General features: G+C 36.2%; 1 non-coding gene across 1 annotated transcript; it reads left to right on the plus strand.

Moving 5' to 3' along the window:
• The first annotated feature begins 482 nt into the window (after positions 1-482).
• Positions 483-589, plus strand: LOC114411005. Its single transcript, XR_003666392.1, has one exon. It is a non-coding gene; the product is annotated as a small nucleolar RNA R71 (small nucleolar RNA).
• The last annotated feature ends 8,338 nt before the right edge of the window (positions 590-8,927 follow it).

An 8,927-nucleotide genomic window follows, 5' to 3' on the forward strand; every position in this document is an offset into this window, starting at 1 on the left:
TGCTGGAGAGGTCATAATTGTTCTGTTGTGATTGATTTTGCTGCTGAGGTTGAGGAGGTCTATTGTAAATGTTTGCAGCATAAGCTTCGGGCTGCTCAATTGCTCTAGGTTGCTGCATGGAAGGGCAAAAGTCTGTATGGTGGTCAGCAGAGGAGCACAAACCACATACTCTTGCGACAGGTACATATTTATGATTCAAGGCCAGCTGGGTTACCAAGTTAACCAATGCATCTAGTTTGCCTTCTAGCTTCTTAGTTTTGGATGATGCAGCTGAGTTTGTAGCTACCTCATGCACTCCTCTAATGACTATAGCATCATTTCTGGCGCTAAACTTCTGGGAGTTGGAAGCCATCTTCTCAATTAAATTTCTGGCTTCAGTAGGAGTCATGTCTCCAAGGGCTCCACCACTGGCAGCATCTATCATACTTCTCTCCATATTACTGAGTCCTTCATAAAAATATTGGAGAAGAAGTTGCTCCGAAATCTGATGGTGAGGGCAACTGGCACATAGTTTTTTAAATCTCTCCCAGTATTCATACAGGCTCTCTCCACTGAGTTGTCTAATACCTGAGATATCCTTCCTGATGGTTGTGGTCCTGGAAGCAGGGAGAATTGTTCTAAGAATACTCTCTTAAGGTCATCCCAGCTAGTGATGGACCTTGGAGCAAGGTAATACAGCCAGTCCTTTGCCACTCCCTCTAAAGAATGAGGAAAAGCCTTCAGAAATATGTGATCCTCTTGGACATCTGGGGGTTTCATGGTGGAGCAGACAATATGAAATTCCTTCAAATGTTTGTGCGGGTCTTCACCTGCAAGGCCATGAAACTTTGGAAGCAAATGAATCAGTCCAGTTTTAAGAACATATGGAACATCCTCATCAGGGTATTGGATGCACAAGCTTTCGTAGGTGAAATCAGGTGCAGCCATTTCCCTTAGAGTCCTCTCAAGGGGTGGAGGTTGTGCCATGTTCTTAGAATGTTCAAAATCAGAATGCTCAGAATCAGAATGCTCAAAATTATAATGCTCAAAATCAGGATGTTCAAAATCACCAATAACAGAATGCACAGATTCACCAGTAATGGAATGCTCAGGATGATCAAAAGGTATAAAATGATGCCTAACTAATCTATGAAATGTCCAATCTATCTCAGGATCAAAGGGTTGTAAGTCAGATGGATTGCCTCTAGTCATACACTACATTCAGCATGCACAACTAGTTGCCTTGTCATGTAAATAAAGGTGTAGGTTTGAACTACAGTTACCCTCAAATGATATCCAAATGACTTGAAATTTTGTGAGCAACCTTATAAAATGATGAGAAGATAGCACAAAAAATTTCAGGCAAAAATTCAAAGTGTAACTATGGAAGCTAAAAATGGTAGGTTAAGAAAAATAAATGAATAAAACTTGAAAAATAAAAAACTTTTGACAGAATCACTATTTTTGGACGATGGAGACCTCAGCTGGCCTACAGCAGGTTGGCACGACATAGGAAATTTTTTTCTACCCCAAATACATATATAATAATTGCGATTCTGATAACCGAAGCAAAAGTTATGGCCGTTTGAAGTTTTGACAAACACAAAATTTGCTACTTTTTTGGAACTTTCAAATCTGACCAAACTAAAGGCTCTAGCTATTTTTCCCACAAAATATGGATTGAAAGAAGTTACCACAAAAAAATTCAGCCAAAAATAACAACCCTAGCTACTGAAACAAAAAATCCTAAATAATTCAGCATGGGTGGTCGCTAAAATCCGTCGCTATATGATTTCTACTACTACTCTGTTTTGCCGCATGCAAAAGTGGTCGCTAAGTCCGTCGCAAAACACTATTCACAAAAAAACACCAAAAACTGAAACAGGGGAAGCGCTTAATAGGAAAACTGAAACAGGGGAAGCGCTTAATAGGAAACAGAACACACACTAAACAAAATACCAGGACATTAAACAACACTAACACACATACTAACACAATACTAACAATTAAACATAAAAGACGAAAGACTTAAACACTAACATGACACTAGCTATGATGAACCTTTGGACACTGCTCCCCGGCAACGGCGTCAAATTTGATCGAGGCTGTACCCGAATCAAATAAACATGAAAATGCAATAACTAGGAAGTGATCCTAGGTCGTTTCCCAACGAGCAATGATAAACCAAATGTTCATAATACACTTGCAGTAACAGTAACGATTAGGGGGGGTTGTTTGTTTTGTGATTTAAAGGATAGAACAAGTAAATTGGAATATGAAACTACTAATATTAAAAATGGTTTGTTTCCTCTGATTCAGAAGTCATTCTCTTATCCTGGGTTATGGAGAATTCGTCCCTACCAGTTAACCACTTAATCCAACCCTATTTCAATATACTAAGCGAAAATCAACTTAGGGTTGTCAATACGTGATTAGGCAACACATACACCAGTTAGCCCTTCGTCCATTAAGCATGAACGCAAGTTAGGCTCAGAGGCAATTAATCGAACACGAAGCGTGCACTAATTAATGTTCACGAATTTGGGTTAACTGGTGAAGGGGAAACTGCCAGGAAGCCACATTATAAACGAAACCTCAAAGAGAGTTGGGCTTCATCCTCAAAAGGAAACAATACCAGAAAATCTAGCCTTCCATAGATTCAAACAGAAAACGCAATTGAAACTAAAAGCAGAAATGTAAATGAAGCAGAAACGTAAATGAAAGTAGAAGAAGAAACAAGAACGAAATTGTTATTAGAAGCAGAAAATGGAAAATTGCATTAAGAACGAAACAGTAGCATTCAAGCAGAAAAACGTAAAACCTAAACAAAGATCTGAATAATGAAAAACATAACAGAATAACCTTGCACGCATCCCAAGGCTGATATTTAGAAAGAGTCACTCAAAGTCACTGGGCCCTATTGCAATACTCTGGCCCAAAACGAAATAAACACTGAACCACATAAAATAAAATTGCGAAATTTCCTAATTAGAAATTAACTAAGGTAAGCGCTACTTTATTTGCCCTCTTCAAGTCCACAACCAAAATCTGGATTAAGCCCATTGTTTCATTAAATCCTGAAATTAGATTAAAAACATCAAATTAGCTAAATGAGCCCAAATAATAAAACTGCCTAATTAATTGACAATTAAGACCAATCAGTAATTAAATTGGTGCAAAAAGGGTTTAGAAAATAGAAGAAAATGATGGCACATCACCAAGCAACCACCGGTTCTTGAGATTTCCAATAACCTTGTAAAATCCTTTACAAACAAAGATCCACAAGGGATGTACCCTCCCTTGTTCTCTTTGAACAACCAAGTGGATGTACGCTCCACTTGAACTGATCCACAAGAGGTGTACCCTCTCTTGTTTTCAGTATAACAACCCAAGTAGATATACGCTCTACTTGTACCACAAAGGATGTATGCTCCAATGTGTTAAGACAAAGAATTTTTAGGTGGTTAGTCCCTTGAATATTTGTAAGGGGAAACAAAAGATATCTCAGGCGGTTAGTCCTTTGAAATCCTTTGTTTAAAGCGAAAAGGAAGAATCAAAAGAATTATCAGGCTGTTAGTCCTTTGAATCTTTTGTCAAGAGGGGGAAGGTAGAATCAAAAGAATTCTCATGCGATTAGTCCTTTGAATCTTTTGTCAAGAGGAAGAAGGGATGAAAAGATAGCACACTTTTGTTTTTTGCAGAATTTCCACATGCAAAAAAATAAAGTTTTGAAACAAAGTTTAGAAAGCTTTTTGGCAAAGAAAAAGCAATGGGCAATGGTTAGAGAAAGATTTTTAAAAAGAATTGTTTGGAAGAATATCATATATGTCTATTGAATGTGTGCCAAAGTCATGTTTTTATGGACTCTTCATGTCAGGTCAAAGAAACCATTGGAAAAGTTGTGACTTTAGAGAAAACCATGTTAAGAGTTATAACTCTTAACTTTTTCTTCAAAACTGTTCACTGGTAATCGATTACCACAAAGGTGTAATCGATTACACAATGCATTTTATGAAAAGTTGTGACTCTTCACAATTGGATTTGAATTCCAACGTTCAGATTCACTTGTAATCGATTACTAATATAGTGTAATCGATTACAACAACAACAACAACAACAACAATGCCTTATCCCACTAGGTGGAGTGTAATCGATTACACTATTTGAAAAACATTTTGGAACGTTACAAATCATTTGAAAACCAAACTAGTCACTGGTAATCGATTACTAGAGAGTAATCACTCTGGTAACTTAGAAAATTTGAGAAAATTCTTTTGTAAAACAAAACTGTGCTATTTGGTTTTTGAAAAAATCTTTTAATACTTATCCTATATGAAGTCTTGACTTGTTGCTTCTTGATTTCTTCTCTTGAATCTTGAATCTTGAATCTTGGATGTGATTCTTGATGCTTGATCTTGAAGTCTTCAATCAATCACTTGGGCTTTTGGCATCATCAAAATTGCTTGGTTCATCATCATGAAACTTGCTTCTACAATCTCCCCCTTTTTGATGATGACAAACCTGAAATCAAGAAACGCATACAAGCTCTATCTTCTAATCGATCACTCAGATAATTCTCCCCCTTTGCTTTTGAGTTTAAGCTTTACTTGAAATTAAGTTATTTAATTATATGATTTTTTGATTTAATCCCAACTTCTCTCCCCCTTTGGCATCAACAAAAAGCCAAAGTGCATATAGAGACATAAAATCATACATTCACTCATAATCATTCAAGCAAGGAAGACAATAATGCATACATAAACTAAGCAAGGATGATAATAATTCATTCATAAACTATAATATAATGCCAGATACTTTAGAGAGTCATCCAAGATAACCAAATTAAAACAACTAAATTAGAAAGTAGCATACTAATAAGTGTTTCAAAACATAGCCAAACACGGCAAGAAATCAAAATACTAATAATAATAGTAATGTCTAAATTGATGGTGGTGGTGGAGGTAAATCAAAGCAGTCGCGAATAATGGTGACATCTTCTTCAACCTTTGCAATCCTTGAGTTCATCTCCTCGAATCATGTGTCCACTTGACGTTCCAAGGAGTCAAACCTCTCACCAACATAGGTTTGAAGTCCATCAAACCTGTCCAAAATACTCTAAAGGAGATAAGAGTCCCCTTCAACCAGTAAGTGTCCTTCATCATCATTTGGTTGAGCACCCTTTTTTACCTAAGAGGCATCACGCTCTTTGCAGTAACCAAAGGAGGCAACCACAGCAGCACTGATTAAGAAAGATCTCTTGATTTGAACATAAGGTTCAGAATCAAGAGGGATTTTAAAATGTTGAAGGAACAAAGTAACTAAGTGAGGATAGGGCAAAGGAGCATTTAATCGCAATTCCTTATGCATGCGATACCGGACTAGATGTGCCCAATCAATTTTTTGGCCGGTATGAAAGGCTCACATGACTATTAGATCTTCTTCAGAAACCTGTGCAAGGTTTGAAGATCTGGGGAGTAAGATACGGACAATTAGATAATGGAGGATGTGGCTTTCAAGAGCCAATGAACCGGAAAGCAGCCTTACGGTCATATCTGCTTGGTTGGTGCAAACCAACCGGCGGGCATCATGCATAGAAAAATCAAACTTCCAATCATCATCTAGTGCACCTTCAAATGGTACACCGTCACTAGACAATTGGGTCAAATCATAGAAGAGGAATTGGTCAATGACCATCTTTATCCCATAGACCTCAGAATTCAAGGTACTTTCCTGAATTTCAAGGTTTGAATAAAAGACTTTTACCAATTCAGAATACACAGGCAGTTTTAAAGACATAAAGGGAATGAGATTTGAGTTATGAAATGCTTGAATGCATTCGAAACTCTCATCAGAAAAGAAATCTATATCTATGAACTTACGATCAATGATAGAACGAGTGGAGAAGAGGTTTGTGTATCGTGTATGTTGTTCTTCCGATAAGAACAATGAGGAGGAGGAAATGAAGAAAAGAATTGGAGTATCCTGAGCCTCGGAGTGTCGTTGGCTTCTACTCGAAGAACCTTTGCACTTCTTTGATGGTTTCGCCATTTAAGAGACTTGTTCAAAATTTCAATCGGTTGAAATGAAAGAGAATGAAAAAAGATGAATTTTGAGCTTTGTGGGACGTGATTTGGATAAGCAATGAGTAAGTTATGGCAGAAAGAAAATTTGGGAATAAAGGTTTCGCGAGAGAGACAAAGTTGCAGTTTCGTGAATTCAGAAATTTGAATTTATAAGCACCAGGGACGCGTTGTAATCAATTATATCTTTTTGGTAATCGATTACACTTAGCCTTCCTTGCTGTAATCGATTACACATTGTGGTAATCGATTACCAGAGAGCATTTTAGTAGAATTAAGTGTTGAATGAATTCTTAGGGTGAAAGATTTGAAAGGGGGTCAAAATACTTTATATCTAAAAACTCTTATATGAAAATAAATATATATAACATAATAAATTTTTGAAAAACTTTATGAATGACTTTTTAAGTAAGTAATTCATATATCATAAAAAGAAAAAAATCATGTAAGAATCATAGACATCATCAAATATTTCTTTAAAAAAACTTCATGCTTTGAAAAAAATAACTAAATCAAACATATAAGCAAATATTCACAATAGCAAACAATCAAGACAAACAAATAAAATTTGGTTAGTCATCATATATCAAGTTAATTTGAAAGAAAATTTTCAACCCACATAATTTAAAAGAGAATGGTTTTGATGTTACCTTTTTCATGATTTAAGTGCTTAGATCTTCAAAGATGGAAGTCAGACTTTTGCTTTTCTCTTAATCTTCTTGAGAGATGTTCTCATCGCTCTCATAGTCCTTGGATAGAAGGTTGATCTACTTCTCCGAACCATCGGATGAGTCATTGTCATCCCAAGCAATATATGCCTTCTTGGATCTTCTTTCTTCATGGCTTTTCTTCTCATTCTTCTCTGGCCATGATTCATTTGTGGGGCAGTGTGCCTTTATGTGATCGGGTCGATTACACTTATAGCATTTAAGTGTTGGGGAACCTTCTTGAGATCTCTTCCCATTTTCGAAGTTATGGCGTCTCTCCATTCTTTTATTTTTAATGAATTTATGAAACTTCTTTACAAAGAGTGAGAAGTCCTCTTCATCATCATATTCTTCTTTTTCTTCTTCTTCTTGCATTGAGGATGAGGCTTTAAGTACTATGCTTCTTTTCCTTTTGTCGGTCTCTTCATTTTGGTTGAGACGTTGAAGTTCCATTTCATGTTCCTGCAGTTTGCCAAAAAGAGTGGCAAGAGACATATAAGAAAGATCTTTACTTTCAGAAATGGCAGTTACCTTGGGCTACCATTCCCTACTTAAGCATCTCAAAACTTTATTAATTAAATCTTCATTAGGAAAGGTTTTTCCTAAGGAGGCAAGGTGATTAACTATGTGTGTGAATCTTTTCTGCATACTTTGGATGTTCTCATTAGTGTTCATCCTAAATAATTCATATTCATGTGTAAAGGTATTGACTCTAGATCTTTTCACATCAGTGGTTCCTTCATGTGTAAGTTGGAGAGTATCTCATATCTCCTTTGCATTTCAGCAGTTTGACACTCTAAAATATTCATCTATTTCTAGGATAGAAGTAATAATGTTTTTGGCTTTAAGATTATATTGGATTCTTCTTCTATCCTCTTCAATCTATTTATCTCTAGGTTTTTCTGTTGTTGTGCTTGTGCTTGCATCTACTATGGTGGGTACATAAGGTCCTATTTCAATTGCTTCCCAAATGTTTAAATCTATGGCTTCAATAAAGATTTGCATTCGGGTTTTCCAATAGTGGTAACCCTCACCATTAAAGATAGGTGGCCTATGGATGGAGCTTCCCTCAGGAAACAAAGAATTTGAGAAGGCCATGAATCTTGAAGTTGTGAAACTTTTCTCAAGACACCTACTCTAATACCACTTGTTGGATCAAGTGGCCTCGGAATAATTAAGAAGGGGGGTTTGAATTAATTATGAATGTGTCTTGACTAATTAAAAAATTTATCCTTCTTAATGTTACTAGACTCAATTAGGCTTTACAACTAAGTTATGAGAAAGTAAAGAATAGAAACAATAAATTAGACAAAAGTAAAGCGAAAATAAAAAGTGCACAACGGAAAATAAAGAGTGTAGGGAAGAAGAAGACCAACACAAGATTTATATTGGTTCGGTCACAACCCGTGCCTACATCCAGTTCCCAAGCAACCACCGGTTCTTGAGATTTCCAACAACCTTGTAAAATCCTTTACAAGCAAAGATCCATAAGGGATGTACCCTCATTTTTTCTCTTTGAACACCCAAGTGGATGTACGCTCCACTTGAACTGATCCACAAGAGATGTAGCCTCTCTTGTTCTCAATATAACAACCCAAGTAGATGTACGCTCAACTTGTACCACAAAGGATGTACGCTCCAATGTGTTAAGACAAATAATTTTTAGGCGGTTAGTCCCTTGAATCTTTGTAAGGAGAAACAAAAGATATCTCAAGCGGTTAGTCCATTGAAATCTTTTGTTTAAAGGGAAAGGGAAGAATCAAAAGAATTCTCAGGCGGTTAGTCCTTTGAATCTTTTGTCAAGAGAGGGAAGGTAGAATCAAAAGAATTCTCATGCGATTAGTCCTTTGAATCTTTTGTCAAGAGGAAGAAGGGATGAAAAGATAGCACACTTTTGTTTTTTGCAGAATTTCCACATGCAAAAAAATAAAGTTTTGAAACAAAGTTTAGAAAGCTTTTTGGCAAAGAAAAAGCAATGGGCAATGGTTAGAGAAAGATTTTTAAAAAGAATTGTTTGGAAGAATATCATATATGTCTATTGAATGTGTGCCAAAGTCATGTTTTTATGGACTCTTCATGTCAGGTCAAAGAAACCATTGGAAAAGTTGTGACTTTAGAGAAAACCATGTTAAGAGTTATAACTCTTAACTTTTTCTTCAAA

This window comes from Glycine soja, chromosome 4 (genome assembly GCF_004193775.1).
Source record: "Glycine soja cultivar W05 chromosome 4, ASM419377v2, whole genome shotgun sequence".
Classification (NCBI taxonomy): Eukaryota; Viridiplantae; Streptophyta; class Magnoliopsida; order Fabales; family Fabaceae; genus Glycine; species Glycine soja.